This window comes from Mustela nigripes, chromosome 4 (genome assembly GCF_022355385.1).
Source record: "Mustela nigripes isolate SB6536 chromosome 4, MUSNIG.SB6536, whole genome shotgun sequence".
NCBI lineage: Eukaryota > Metazoa > Chordata > Mammalia > Carnivora > Mustelidae > Mustela > Mustela nigripes.
The window spans coordinates 181,825,440-181,841,296 of NC_081560.1; the positions used below are offsets into that span (position 1 = coordinate 181,825,440).

The following is a 15,857-nucleotide window of genomic DNA, read 5'->3' on the forward strand; positions in this document are numbered from 1 at the left end:
TCTGGACCCCTCTCCCTCTCCCTGAAGAACACCTTCCACTGGGGTCTTGACTCTGTATCTGCCGGTGATGTCTCTCCGCTTCCCTCTGTCTTCACTGTCTTCATTTTGCTTCCATTTCTTTGGGGGAACATTTCAGGCATACAAAAATAGAGAAAACAATGGAATGAACCTCTGTGTACCCATATCCCAGCTTAAACAATCATCTCTGAGCTCCGTTATTTTGAGGATATTTTCACTGCATAGTCCAGCCTGGTGATCATTTTCTTTCTGAAGACCCTCCATCATCTTCCTGCGGCCACAATTTCTACGGAGAAGCCCACTGTCAGTCTCTGATATACCTGATAATCTTTGATGGTCAGATGTTCTATATAAAAAACTTCATGTAGTTTGAAGCTTTGGATGGGGCTGTCTTCCTCCGGGGGCTTTCCTTAGCCTTTCACAGGCAGCCAAGGGAGATGCCCTAGCAGTCCTGGGTTATGTTGATCCGGCTGTGGACTGAGATGATCCTAAATGGGCTTTGACCTTTGGGAGGGCTGGTCTATTTCTAGTTGACTCTATTTTTAGTGTAAGGAGCCTTTCAGGGTCCCTAACCCCACTCTGTCCACTGAAAGGTCCACGTAGGTTCACAGCCTTTCCGTCACCTCTTAAACACAGAAAAAACCATTTTAGACCATTCTTAAAGAAGGGGGTAAGTTTCCAGTGTCCCTGGGACCTGCACTGAGCGGGCCACAGCCCACAGCTGGCTGGGCGGGAACTGGCAGGCAAGGCACCTTCCCCACTCAGCAAAAGCGTGTCGTGATCCGATCTTCCCCCAGGTCCCACGATGCTCCCCTTCCACTCCTCCTCGTGGCGTCTAACAGGGCACTAGGGCACTCGGAAATGACCCATAGTGTTGAGGTCTATGGCTTTTTCCCCCCTAGATTTGTGGCCATCATATTTAAAAGATGAGACCATACAGTGTCGCAGGCTCAGGGGTGGGATGGAATGTGCATGTGTTTCTGCTGCAGCTTGATTTGGGTGGTTTGATTTTAGTATAGATTGAGTTCAGATGCACCATAACTTTTTATTTTACAGATAACATGCTCTAGAACAAATCAGAAAATCAAATGCTGCCAAGGAGGCGGGGAGGAGGTCAGTCATAAGCATGAGTGAGACGGGCAGGGTGCGGTTGTGAGGGGTCTGGGGGCCCCAGGCTCAGGAAGGAAGGTTCGTAGCAGGAGACGGAGGCTCCGGGTGTCAGATCTGAAGTTTCAAAAGAAGCTGAAAGTCCAAATAACTTCACAGAATATCCAGACTTAAATTTAAGTGTTGGCTTGATTTAGAAAAAAAAAAAAAAAAAAAAAAATCTCGTACAAGCTGAACAAAATACACCCCTGAGCCAAAATTGGCTCTGGTGCCAACAGTCTGTGACTCTCACAGTCGTAAAACCAGGAAAATACCAGCACTGGGCTTTACTTGGTAACTTCCCTATGTTTATAGGCAAAGCAAAGAGCTGGAAGATACTCAGCTCTTGGGAACACCTTAGTCTTACTGCGCTGCCTGCGGGGCACGGTCTCCGGCCCCCCGCCCCCCGCCACGCTTGGGCAGCTTGCTAGCCTGCGTCCCAGGTGTTTCTGCCCGGTCACCTGAGCTGTAGGTGCAATTGTAACAATATGCACGACCCTGCAGCCTTGTGCACTTGGAGGACCGAGGGGCGGGGTGTGAGCGTCTGAGGTCCGCACGGTGCCCAGACCATTTTGTCCTGCTGTCAGGGTTGAGGGTACTTTGCTTCTCCCTCTCCTGTCCTCCTGTTGGAGTGAGAGCGGATGTGCCCATGCCGACCTCTCCATTCCTCACAGGGCCCCCCCACCGGCTTAGAAGGGGCCGCCTTCCCAACATCAGGGTGCATTGGCCCCTCCACAGCCTCGAGGGCCCATTCTCCAGGCTCACTGCAGGGATGGGGTGGGGGAGGAGAGAGCACGGGACGCGGCGTCGGGAGTCAGTATGGAGTCAGTGCTTCCTGTCACTCGCTGGCGGAATCAGGCATTTTGCTCTACAATCTGAAATTATGCGCTTTCAGCATCGGGGTGCAGCGAATGCTGATGGAGTGCAGCAGACTGCAGAGTGCAGTGCAGACCGACGCTGGCTGTCTGGGTGTTCTCCTGCCCCCAGACCTGTCTGTGTGTCTGAGCTCACCCCGCCCGCTGCTCCCCAGCAAATGCTCCACGCTGCTTCCTGCTAGCCCTTCACCGATGATGATCGGCACAGCCTGTGGGGAGGAGGCTTTGGTCCTTGTTACTGACGGAGACACCTTGAACGCCCCTCAGAGTGGTCCTGGGTGTGAAAGCCTCGCCCCCACCTCTCGGCTCCCTCCCAGGCTCCCCAGATCTGGCTCTCCCAGTGCAGCCGCACCTCCCCACCCTCCCCTCCCAGTCGCTGCCCTTGCCCTGGACCTCAGAGATCCAAACTCTCTGCTCTCCTGGCCCTCGGGGCATTGTTCTCTCTGAGCATAGGATCATTTTCACTTCAAAACCCCCAGGGCACTGCCACTGTCTTCTTAGAGTGACTATACGGTCTTCTTTTTATTTTATTTTTTTTTAAGATTTTATTTATTTATTTGACAGAGATCACAAGTAGGCAGAGAGAGAGGAGGGAAGCAGGCTCCCCAACTGAGCAGAGAGCCCAATGCGGGGCTCGATCCCAGGACCCTGAGATCATGACCTGAGCCGAAGGCAGAGGCTTAACCCACTGAGCCACCCAGGCTCCCCGAGTCTTCTTTTTTAAAAAGAGATTTTATTTGTTTATTTGAGAGAGTGAGAGAGAGAGCACAAGCAGAAGTAGGGACAGAGGGAGAAGCATGCTCCCCGCTGAGCAGGGAGCCCAACGAGGGACTTGATCCCGCGACCCTGGGATCATGACCTGAGCTGAAAGCAGCCGCTTTACCATGACTGAATCACCCAGGCGCCCCAAAGGGACCCTACTTTCAATAAGGAAAATCCCTCCAGTCCAGACTATGCTCGGGAGCTGTGGGAGGACAACCTGGCAGGTATCAGAAGGGAATGACACTGGAGGCACCTGCATGGCCGGTGCCACAGACTGGTGTCCGCAGGGGAACAGCGGGCGGAAGGAAGTCTTCATGCTCTTCACTTACAAAGCGAACGACTAGGCGGGTGTCGGGCGTGAAGGAGGCCGCGCGGTTAATGAGCACCAGGTGTCCTTGAAGACATGGATCCCAGGTCTGTACCTCTGAAACCAACAATATATCGCATATTAATTAGTTGAATTAAAATTTAAAAAAAATTTAAATGTGAATTACTGTGGTGCCTGGGTGGCTCAGTCGATTAAGTGTTGGATTCTTGATTATTGGCTCAGGTCGTGATATTGGGGTGATGAGGTCAAGCCCCGTGTTGGGCTCCATGCGGAGTGTGGAGCCTGCTTACGAGTCTCTCTGCCTCGGGGCGCCTGGGTGGCTCAGTGGGCTAAAGCCTCTGCCTTCGGCTCAGTCATGGTCCCAGGGTCCTGGGATCGAGCCCAACATCTGGCTCTCTGCTCAGCGGGGAGCCTGCTTCCTCCTCTCTCTCTGCCTGCCTCTCTGCCTACTTGTGATCTCTCTCTCTGTCAAATAAATAAAATCTTCAGGAAAAAAAAAAGAGTCTCTCTGCCTCTGCCCCTCCCCCCACTTATGTAATTAATCCAATGTAATGTAGTATCACATATAACGACATCAAAAAAAAAATCAAACCTCTACAACAAATTCTTGTTGGCAGTTATGTCTACATGGTGGGATTCTGGGTGGTTTAAAATGTTCACCTTATCAGTATTATCTATATTTTCTGGATTTTTTAACAATAAAAATTTTCTCATAATTAGTAACACTGTATTGTTTAATTCTGATGACAAAAAGATCCAGCCCACCAATCCCCAACCTGTGCAGGCCACGGGGTGGGGGAGGGGGAAGGTGAAGTCTCCCGTGTCCCACGCTCCCCACAGCCCCAGGACCACCTCCCTGAGAGGCTGTGCCATCCATCACAGGGCTTTACAAGCCTCCCTCCCGCTCGGCGGTGCCCTCCTGCCTACCAGCACCTGCAGAACATCCTCGTCACAGTGCCGATTACAGCAGGGACCCGTTCGTGTCCACTTTCTCAGGTGCAGTTTCTGGTCTACCGTCTGTCTTCCCCACTGCGCTGCCTCCACAAGGGTAGGAATCCAGTGCCCCAGGGTTAGCTCTGTCTTGAGAACACATGGTGAGTGCTGAGTAAAGTCACTAAGTGCGCAGGTGAATGCACTCGAATCAGGACTGTCTGAAAGTCCAAATCCCTGTCCCTGATGTCGTTGGCCATCAGATGCAGCCCGTTGAAATGCAGAAACCCTGCCAGACCGCGGAGGCTCTTTCTCACCGGCTGGAGCAGCACACCCATCATCTAGATCAGAGAAGAACTTCTTACACGTTTGTCCCCGAGGAGTCTTGCTCTCTGCAAAAGCTCCAACCGAGCCCACCTGTGTGATGTGGGGACCCTGATGTTCTCAGAGCACTGGTCTTCCCAAATATGAAAATAAGCTCCTACATTTTTTCATGTCTTATTTTAATTTTGAAGGTGCACCATTCAGTTAAAATACATATATACTATTTCCCCTCCGGACTTCGGTTTCCAAAGAGAGAGCAAAAGTTCTTCTCTAGCCTGTGCGTCAGCATCACCAGGAGGGCTTACTAAAATGCTGAGCCCCGAGCCCTATCCACAGTTTCTAACTGAGAAGATGTCAGCAGGAGGCTGAGCCCGCCGCCTTCCTAGTCCATTCCCTGGGGCGGCTGACGCTGCTGGTCCTGGCATCCCCTGTGAAGGATCGTGGAGCCATCCACTCTGCCCCGCCGATTGGGGGAGGGGAGCAGCAGCCCTGGAGGAAATCCCGGGCCCCTTTTAAGAACTGCCTGGGAAGGGGGGCACCTGGGTAGCTCAGTGGGTAAAAGCCTCTGCCTTCAGCTCAGGTCATGTTCCCAGGTTCCTGGGATCGAGCCCCCCATCGGCCTCTCTGCTCAACAGGGAGCCTGCTTCCTCCTCTCTCTCTTTGCCTGCCTCTCCGTCTACTTGTGATCTCTATCTGTCAAATAAATAAATAAAAATTAAAAAAAAAAAAAAAAGAACTGCCTGGGAAGGTGGCCGGGGCGGCCCTGTCAGCATGTCCTAGCCAGCACTAGACAGCAGAGGGCAGCAGAGATTGGGAAATGGAGTTCCTTGGGCGCCTCAACCCCTCCACTGAACTCTGTAGGCCACTGGAGTGTCTTCTGTTGGGTCTCCCATCTGGCAGCTCAGCACTCCGAAAGACATTAACCAAAGGACCAAAGAAAAAAAAAAAAAAAAAGTCCTAATCCATTTGCGCGAGCGGTAAATTGATGCTTCACATGGAAACCTATGTAGTAGTCAGGTGATCGTAAACCACCTTTACAGTCCTGCACACCGGGAAGAATGAGGCGCGGAGAAGGAGAAAGGGCCCCTGGCCGCACACTGCCACGGGCTCAGGATAAGGCCCAAGCCGATCACTCTGTCCCATTGTGAGTTTTGCATTTGCTCTTAGAACCCAGCCAGGTGGCCTTAAAGGCTAGTTTTCTGAGTTTTCTGCCATGGGTCTCGGGGGCGGGGTGCGGGGGCTCCAGAAGAGGCCTGGGTGTGGAAAGGATGTGAGTGGTTTGAGTTGGGCCCCATGAGTTTAAACCCCCTCCATGTGCAGTTGGAAAAGAGGTCCCTACAAGTATTTGCCCCGGGGTCCCCAAACATCTAGTCAGAGACTGCTCAGGATTCTGGTCTGGCTCCCGTACAGCAGGTCTTCAAACAGAGCGCCCCGTGCTCACTTCCCAAGTGTGGATCTGCTGGTGTGGGCCCACTCCCCAGGCACTCTGAGTCCCCTGACCCCACTCATCAGGTCTGGCGGTGGCCCTGGGATGTGTGTGTTAGGCTCCCATGAGACTCAGGCCAGTCTTCCCCAGCCACATCTGGAGGAGCAGTGCATCGAGGTTAAACCTGGGTGCAGAGAAGACCAGAGCCCAGGCCAAGACTGGAAATCTCCTGTCTCTGTCCTCAGAATCACTCACCCTCTGGAAGGAGCATTCCTTGTTTCTGGTAACTTCCTCCAACTGTCTCTGACTGTCCTGATGTTTGGGAGGCCCAAGAGCAAAACATGTGTGCCTGTTACTAAAAAGGCATTAATAGAGATAACAAGCTGGTAGATGAGACATAAGTTATTTTTCTACCTTGACAACTACGTCTTCCTCATCATCTGGAAGGCCAGTTTTAAATTTAGAAATCTTACGAGTCGCCTCTCAAAACAAGCAGTGCAGAGAGCTGGACTTTGACCCGCCTCGTTTGAGGTTCACCCCCAGCGCTCTGCTGGGCCACCAGGGGCCACGTGAACGCGTGTGACTGCTCACGCATGTGTACCCGCAGCCCCACACATCCAAGTCCTGCCCATCCCCACCACTCACACAGCCGGCTGTGCTGCCACGCACAGGAGAGAAGGCCACACAGGCCTGGGGTCGGGTCAAGGCTCCAGATACCCAAGACAAACTCTGGGAGGTCAGGATGAAGGGCCCGGGAGGCGCGTCCCTGTCCTGGGAGGCCTTACCCTGGAAGCAGGCACATCCTCCCCCTCTGGCTGGGGTCTCCAGCCAAGCCCACCTCAGGGGTCCCACGCTGCCTGCTCCTCCCTTGAAGACACCGTGCTCGGTGCCCATCAGCACACTGCACTCCTCGAAGGCCCAGCCTCTCCCCTGCACGCCTTGGGGTCCCTGCGTGTGGGCATGTCCTCCTCAGCCCCCCGGGGCTCCCAGCTGCTGCCCTGATTCCAAGGTGCGCTTCTCAGTTCTTTCTGAGAGGAAAAGGATGTGAGGTCAGAGCCCCAGGGCTCAGAGGGCCCCATGAGGCTTTAGGAAGTCTCTGGGAGGGGTGGTGGTTGGCAGGACCATTCAGTGGCCCTCCAGCTCTGCCCCCAGCCCTAGGAGGCTTCCAGAGACCCCTCCAGCTCTGCCCCCAGCCCTAGGAGGCTTCCAGAGACCCCTCCCCGGCCCCTTTAGGAGAAGGCCAGATGCATTTGTCATTTCCAAGGCAGCTGGGGCTACAGACCTTGGGTGGGCTCGTGTCTTGGCCACGCTGAGGCTGGGATGTGCCCCCGCCGGTCCCAGACCGGGCCTGGGTGCTCTCGGCAGGGTGGGAGGTGAAGGCCCGGGTTATGAAAAGCTCCCAGCGCAGCCTGCTGAAGGCGGCACTGGCTTTGGGCACCCCCAGCCATGCAAGGGCTTTCTCGAGTCTCTGGCAGCCTGGTGAGTATTTTAACAAGTGCCTGAGAAGATTCAGATGTGCACTAAAGGGTGAGAGGCACAGCTTGGAAATCGTTTTCTATTTATCCAGTCAACTGGTCTTCACCAAGCGTTCCTGCCCCAGACACCACCAGACTCCTGTCTCCCAGGGCTGAGGAACGGCCAGCTCTCCCCGGCTCTCCCCACGCAGATCCCCTCTCTCCCTGGGTCCCAACTGCAATTTCAGGGATGCCCCTTCCAAAATGGCTGCCACCTCCAGGCCCTCTCCACCGCATCCCCTCCTCTACCTTCTTGGCCTTTACCACAGGCACCAGCTAGCTCATTCTTGTATTTATTTTACTCACGGCTCTGCCTCCCTCTGGAATGTAAGCCCCCCTCCACGGCCCCCAGGCAAGGGCCTGATGTGTCAAGACCACTCCTCCCTCGCCAGTGTCGCTGGCATTTAATGGGCTCGGTGAGTATCTGCTGGATGATGAATGGGGCCACCACGACTCAGCGGATGCCTGTCACTTCCCGGACTGAGACAACGGGACACGGGCGCCTGCTGGACAAAGAGGGTGTTTGAAAGGCCAGGTGTAGGTGGCGGAAGCCTCAGGTCTTGAAGCCCGGGCATGGTGGGCGGCCAGCCCCTCTCTGGGCCATGCGCTCGTGAAAGGCAGAGAGGAAGAGAGACCGAGAGGCTCCCAGACAGGGCGTCCCCCTCGCGAGGAAGGATTCAGGGCTCAACACGCTTCCTGGGGTCGGGTCTGTACAGGTAGAAGGAAGAGGCCCCAGCTGGCTCCCAGGCTGGGCCAGCCCAAGGCCTGGCAAGAGACTTCGCTGCAGAACCTGCTTGTACGTACTTGCTCGCTGGCACGCCTTGTTTTTTGGCTGCCTTGTTAACAGATGAAGCTTTCTTTTTAAAAGATGAAGAAGAAGAAGAGAAAAGAACCTCGAGCGAGGGCTTGACTGGAGCTGACCCCGGAGGAGGCGGAGGCCGTTACTGATGGGCGCTACATTGGTCTAATTAATCTTCTTGTCAACAAAGTTGTTCGCTGCCAGTGCCAGCCCCTGACATCACCCCGCAAGCTTGCCACACTGGTTCATACCCAACTACAAAGGCCGTCTCTGACCCGGCCCTAAGCTCACCAGCCCCCATACAAATGCCCCCTGGACTGGACCTGAGGAGGAGAGCAGAGGTCTCGCACCCGCCAATGTAGGGGGTCCCCAAGGAATCACAAACCTGGAAGGCTCAGGGGGTTCTGCAAACCTTAAGGAGCCTGATTCCCAAAGAAAGTCAGAGATCCTGGGTTTCAGATTACGTTCGGGACCTCTGCTAACCGCCCTATGGAACTGAACCCAGGCTTTAGGAATTCGGGGCACTGCGGTCAAAGGGTGGAGACCAGTCCTGCCGGCGGGAGTCCATGGTGCAGACTGTGTGGTTTGTGGGTTTACCTGCGCCCCCTGGTGGCCACTGCCCGCCACTGCAAGAGTCTCTTATGAATTCTCCTGCGGGCCCTCCCGGGACCACCGCCCCCTGCTGTCACGGTCTGGATCCCCCTGCTGATTTCCCGCAAAGCGTCCAGCACCGTCTACACTCACCTGTTTGTTTACTTGTTAATCAAGCTGCTCACCCACCAGCTTCTTCACCAAGTCGTCCCTGGATGAAATCCAGGGACTCTGTGATTCCTTTCCCTAACCTCTCATAGAAACTTAACATTTTCTTCAATTATGAACACAGGCAATTCGTCACAGCCTATCCGCAAAGCCTGTGACTTTGTCACTGGCAGAAATCATGGCTATTTGCACATCACATCCCTGTTGGTGCACTTGTCTCGAAATACCACGTGCGCATCACCATACGGAATAGCAATAGTTCGCATTCTGGTCTGTAGATCTTGCTACATGGCGTATTAACAGAGAACACGACTATGTCACAATTTAAGAAGATATTTTGGGGGACTGTGTTTTCGTATAATTGGTGGCTTCGTAATTCTGTGTGCCTTATTTTATGTGTTTGCCGATGTTTTGAGAAGGAGCCCAGGGGCTTCCCCGACCGCTAAAGGGTTCTCGGGATCCTTTGCCCCCTTTGCTCCTTTCTTCAGGAGAAATAAATCCATTGCCCCACGTGGGGGCGGGGGTGGGGGGCTTGCTTCTTCCACGGAAGACTTCAGGACTGACCAAAGTGTCCCCTCTGAGCAGCACCCCACCGCGCAGTTCCTCCTGCTGTTACAGCCACACGGACCGCCTGAGCCTAGAGCTGGAGATCAAGGGATGTTCCCAAAAGAACGGTTTGGTCCTTCCCCGACCAGGCATCACCCAACTAACTCACTGGTCCCTGAGAGGGTTTGAGAGCGCGGTCCCAGCTGCGCTTCCCATTCCAGCCACGCGATGGCGCTGTGCGCCCGGCCGCGGGCTCCGCGTGTCCAGGCCTGCAGCGCCCTAGCTGCGGACTCCCGGGCCCGATTCCACGCCCAGGATTCCCAGTTCGGTTCCCGCCTCCGAAGGGCCGTGGGACTCCTCCCCCCGCCCCGCCCCAGCTCTGGGAGGAATGCTCGCCGAAACCTCGCTGAGGTTAACCAGCAGCAGGTCAGTTACCCATCAGCAACTCACCTGTCACGGATCAGTTACCATCAGTTCCGCGGAGCTGGAGATCAGCCCCAGGGCTGGAGGCCTGGGAACTCCGGAGCAGCGGCCCTGGCCTGGCAGAAGGTGCGAGAGGAGCCGGGTTCTCACTGCCCTCGGGCTGAAACTCCAGGAGCCGGGCTTTGAGAACCTCTAACTCACTGCCCAGCACACCCCGTGCCCTCAGAGGGGGCCATGGCGTAGAGGCCACAGCCCTGGCGTGGGAGCGGGGGTGGACTTGAGTTCCAATTCCGTCTCCGCCTTTGCTTCCCTTTCCCCTTTTGCAAAGCGAGGATACGAGTCCCGACCAGTTGGCAGGATGAGGGAGATGATGCTAGAAAAGTCTTACTGGGGCGGACGCCCTGGGCTCAAGTCCCGGGGGATCTGAAATCATCATCCCTTTGTGGCCAGGCAGGCCTCTGTGTCGTCTTCCCAAACAGGAAGAACCTCCTGGTTGTGGAATTCAGTGAGGGGCATGCAGAGCTCCAATGGTGATGGGACAGGTCATGCTGATGTCGTTCCTGAAAGAGGACTGAAGTGCCCGCCGGTCCACGTCCACTCTGATAACACAGCCCCTCGGGCCCTAGTTCATGCCAGGGAGAAGGCCTGCACAGGCTCTCCCGTTTCTAGAGAGGACTGGGGCTGTGGGGATTGCTGCTTCTAGAAAGGAAACTCACTAGAAATGAACAGGGAGATGGGTCCTTTGGAAACTGGTTTCTGGTCAGAGAGGGTCAGTACAAACCCAGCTGAAGTGTTTCAGGAAAGTCGTGGGGTGACCTTGTTCCGGTTGCTGCCCTGGCCCTGTCCTGAGGCCCGTTTCCTTGCGTGGTGTCCCCAGCAGACAGCCCCTGACCTGTGCCTGTGCCTGCAGTCAGTGGGCCGTGCTGGCCTGAGCCAGGCCCTCTCTGAATCGGCCAGGGCCCAGGGTGTCCATAATTAAGAGACACAGGTCAAGAATGTAAATTCCTGTGGTTCCCAGCCTAGAAAGGGTTCATTTGGTGCCTCGGGACAATTACAGGCTGAGAGAGTCTGAAAGAGCCAGTGTTACTGTTTAAAGTGTTATCAGTTTAATGAACTGCTTATGAAGTGTTAATGCGAGCGTAAACACGGCATCTGCACTTGCATTTTATTTGTAGACTTCAAACCTGGTGCTTAATGTTTTGAAAATGCCCATTAATGGTGTAAAATCAAGAATTCCTAGTAGGGAAGAAGGAGATTCTTTTGTCGTGTGTCCCCAAACTATCTCAAAACATGTGTAACACACACACACACACACGATCTGAACACAAAGACCAAAAAGATTTTTTTTTTTTTTTTTTAATTATAGAAGCAGGAATTTGCAACTCTGTTCTGTGTTGTTGCAATGACTTGGTGTGTTTTTGCTGGAAGAAAGAATGAAGAACTTAAAATCAGAGGTACCATCAACACAAATTTCCCAAAAGTTGTTCTAGGAAATCTGTCATTTCTACCCACGTCTTCCAGGCCAGAAAACAGTCTACAGTAATATTTACTGCGTTTTCATGAGAAGAATTTCCAAGCTACCCCTTGAAGCAATGAAGTTGGATTTGGAGCAAATTGAAACGTTTTGAAATTGCTTATTTTCTTCCAAAATTTGTATTTTTCTCCTTATTTCCTGTTAAATCAATGGCACTCATTAGCAACCATATTTTTGCATTATATACTCAGCAGAATTTTCTCTCCATGACTGTATTCCAAATTAAACTTCTAAGTTTCCAGGAAAAGTGTAACAAATGTTTGAATCAGTCAGAAGTCATACTAATGAGTGAGAGAGAGAAACATACACACAAATTTCTTCTTCTTTTGGATAGCTATTCCTTTTTATCTGCTTCACGTTTGGGGGTGCTTTTCTTCCTTGGATCTTGAAAGGACTGTTCACCAAGCAAGAAGGCTCTGGAAAATGTGAAGATGTCTGAACTCAGAACCATTGAACAGTTCTGACAGATGCTGGCTTCAGGGAAACAAAGGCAGGATTTAGATGGGGCCGCCTATGACCAGTTGCACAGCATTACAGCAGGAAGGCAGTCCGGTCTGGAAGCCTCATTTTACAGATGGTGTGGCACAATTCCAGAGTACGACAGCAGTGTGTCCGAGATAATTTCATGATAAAGTTGCAAGTAAAGCCTAGTCCCTTTGCTGACTGTTCTTGAATGAGCAGCTACTATTCTCAATTTTGGGTGTCTCGCTGCTGGGAGACGGCAGAGACAAAGCTAAATGCAAGTTGTTGCATTTTAGCAACAACAGGCACATGACCCTTAATAAGAAGAAGGTGACAACTCAAATGAATTTCCTGTCAAGGTGACTTCATGAGGCCCAAGCTCTCTCTTTACTCACTCTTGTTTGCTTCTCCATCCCAAAGCCCAAGACCAGGATGAGCAGGGAAAAATTAAAAGAGTGGTTTCTCAGGGAAAAGTTGTCACTTGCTCTGATCAACAAGAATTTAATGGGAGGAGGCCTGAAGCAGGAAGTTTTTGTAGCTTGATCGAGAATATTTTGAGAAGGAACCATAGTAAACGTATTATATTGTTGAGGGGAAAGAAGAAAAACAAAGATATTATAAAAATTTCAACAGCCCAATCAGCAGATGGAGGGGGTAACAGAGTCTCAAACACAAACCCTAATAGAAATACTATAGATAAAAAATTAGTACATGGTTAAGATCCGTGAGGAAAGGGAGGTCAGTCCACAAATGATGTTAGGACCAACCATGTGGAAAAGATTAAAGATAATTCCTAGTTCTCCCCATATATCAAAATTAAGTCTATAGGCATTTTTAACATACAATCGAAGATGTACATAAACTTCAGATCTTGAGAGGGAAGGACCACGTAGGAATAAAGGTTTAGATGTGAGTTAAAAAGTAAGAGATGATTGCGACGGACCACAGAAACTGGAACTCAGTGTAGCTGTCCGTAACACTGGGAAGATATGCTAAATATCACAAAGAATTGTATTTTGATGTGGAACGCTATTGCAAAAACTCGTAAAAGGGCTGAGATATCTGTAAGGAAAGGGACAGAGAATGTGAGTCAATGGCAGAAACACACATGGTCAGCAGACATGTACAATGCTTCTGTATTCATCAAAAGTGGAGATTCCAAGCCAATCATGCAAATTCACGTTGCCCCTTTCACTGTTGTTGGACCTGCGCCGGTCCGCCTCCCGGGTGGGAGCTCACACTGGAGAGCAGCCTTCTGCAAAACAGTGATGTTTCTCAAGAGCCTTAACAATGACGCTGTCATTCCACCATGTTCTCCTATTGCTCCAAGTGCGCCACAGTCTGCTAAGAGCACGAGACGGACGTATGAGGTTTTCCATCATGGAAAAACAGAGTTAGCCTCTACAGCTGGAAATAAAAGTTGTTTTCTTCCAAATGATGGAATATTATGCACCATTATTATTTTTAAATTTTTTGTTTATTTTTGGGGGGGCACGAACAGAGAGAGAGGGACAAGCAGACCCCGCACTGAACGTGGAGCCCAACACGGGGCTCGATCCATAGCCCCGAGATCATGACCTGAGCCAAAACCAAGAGTCAGATACTCAGGTGACAGAGCCACCCTGGCACAGCCCCCAACGTTATTTTTTAAGATTTAAGGGCATGGGGAGATGACCATGGTGTGATCAATGCTACAGGAAAGACTTTTGAGTATAAAACCTGTACAGACTGCATATTCTAAAAGACTATAAACAAAGCCAGAATTTTTAATGGGCAGCGCGAGGGATTGGGTACAATTTTAATATTCTTCTTTTATGAGTTCCGCCCCCCCCCCAAATGCAATGTATTAATTTAAGATAGAAACCATGTCATTGCAAAGAGCACGGCCTTCTCTGTCTGACCCCCTCATGCAGACTCGGGTGTCGGTGGGAGGGGGTGGGTATTGTCCCAGGCAGTGGGTGCGGGCACGTGGTCTCAGTAGAAACTGGGCTATGCTGTCACAAAGTGGGCCCAGTCCTCCCATGGCTCCTTGCCCACCAAATGTGTTCCATGCTAGCCAAATACCTCAGGACAGGTTTTCTTAGCCCCATTAGGGAGGCAGGGCCTTCAGAACCCCAGAGAGCTGAGGCCCCAAGCTGCCCACGGCTGTCTGCGTGTCACCCCTCAGGAGGCCGGCCACTGTCCACAACACTCTTCTGTATCATGGGAAGAGAGTGCCCAATTAGGGGTCCTTTTGGATGGCTTAGAGGTTCAGTTCTGTTTGTCCACTGTGAAGCCAGAAGTGTCTCGTTCTCTACCTTGGCCAGAGGCAAGCACAGATAAACCCCACAGATTTCAGTGCTACCTGGCTCTGGGCTGCATCCCATAAACAGGAAGGAACTTTGAAACACACCAAGGAGCACCTGTTGGCCCCACAGAGCTGACCTCCTCCAGGCTCTGCCACAGCTCTGGCTAGGGGCTTATACTGGGGACAGTATAACCCTTGTGTGCGTCTCTTTCCAATTCTATGTTCACCACACTGACGGGTGTAGGGGTATTTATACCCCAGAAGTGGTCAAGGTCCTTACATGGTGATCTGGGGGCTCCGGTGAGGGTGTTTGACTCACATGGCAGAACCAAATTCCCTTTTATGACCCCACACTGAAGTCCGACAGCATCGCTTCCCTGCCTTCTGCTGATGACGAGTCAGAAACTCACCTACTTGCAAGGGAAGGGGATTAGACTCCACATATCAGTGGGAGAGTGTCAAGTTTCTTGAAAAGTAATGGGATAAGAAATAGGAGGAGAAGTACAGCTTTTGGAAAATATAATTTGTCGTAGAGTTTTGAAGTGTAATTAAGGATTTGCCTTTAGAGGCTATGGCACATTTTTTCTAGATATTCCATAGGCATGGTTACTCTTTCTCTCTCTGCTGAGCATGTATCTGATTTCTGAGAACACACAAAATGTATTGAAAGCCAATGCTAGTGAACTAATGGATAACAACAGTACCAGAAAAGACATTAGAGCGGTCGTGGGGTCAACTTTCAGATACTATCCTTACCCAGGGCCTAAAGATATTTCCAAAAGAGGATGTCAAGACAACATCTCAGAAATAAGCACACGGGGCGCTGGGTGACTCAGTCGGTCGTGCATCTGACTCTTGATTTCACTCAGGTCATGATCTCAGGGTCATGAGATCGAGCCCCACATCAGGCTCCACACCGGTTAAAATTCCCTCTCTCTCCATCTCCCTCTGCCTGTCCCCACCCCTCCCCACATCACTCCCTTCTCCACGCTCTAAAATAAATAAATAAAATCTTTAAAAAAGAAAGAAAGAAAGATAGAAAGAAAGAAAGAAGCATGTAAACTTCTAAAAAGACTTTGAAGAGTGAGGTTTTCTGGGCTATTTGTAAATATTACCCAAGTGGCATGTTTGACTATAAAACTTGTCTTGTTGCCTTGAGTGCATTGCACTGTTCCTTCACAAACATGCAAGTATTCATTATTCATTAGCGTTGTACCATGCACATGCTAGGGACAACGTAAATATCTGAGAGACTGATTTGCCATCCAGAGCAAAAACAGGCCAGCCCCTGGTTCAACTAGATCCTTGGTACTAATTGGAATTGGCCAACTATAAAAGAGAGAAGCTGACCATTCCTCTAGTCTAACTTCTAGATAAAATCTAATGTGTTTAGACTGGAGGACTCAGGATATAAATAATGATCTACATTTCTCTTGATTCATATTCTTGAGTCCATCTCTTTCCAAAGTCCAAATTCCAAATCTGTGTGTGCATTTGCTCTCAACCTTATGGGAGGACTGGAGTGGGTAGAAGAGTGGGCAGGGGCCACAGGAGCTGCCCAAGGTTTCCCGGTGGCTGGAAGTCAGAACCGGATGGATCAATAGCCTTATTTCTTCTTGGGCCACTATCTTTTTTATTTTTTTTCTTCTTTCTTTTTTTAAAATTTATTTATTTGACAGACAGAGATCACAAATAGGCAGAGAGACAGGCAGTTGGCGGGGGGA

At 51.3% G+C, this 15,857-nt stretch overlaps 1 long non-coding RNA gene across 2 annotated transcripts; it reads right to left on the bottom strand.

Annotated features, from left to right (window-relative positions):
* On the bottom strand, positions 1–10,777 carry LOC132016834 (uncharacterized). Of its 2 annotated transcripts, none has more exons than XR_009404019.1 (3): positions 9,878–10,777; positions 4,057–4,209; positions 1–3,225 (listed from the first exon to the last, which is right to left on the bottom strand). It is a non-coding gene; the product is annotated as an uncharacterized LOC132016834 (long non-coding RNA). The 2 variants fall into 2 exon arrangements; XR_009404018.1 differs by having other exon boundaries at positions 4,057–4,400.
* Between the last annotated feature and the right edge of the window lie 5,080 nt (positions 10,778–15,857).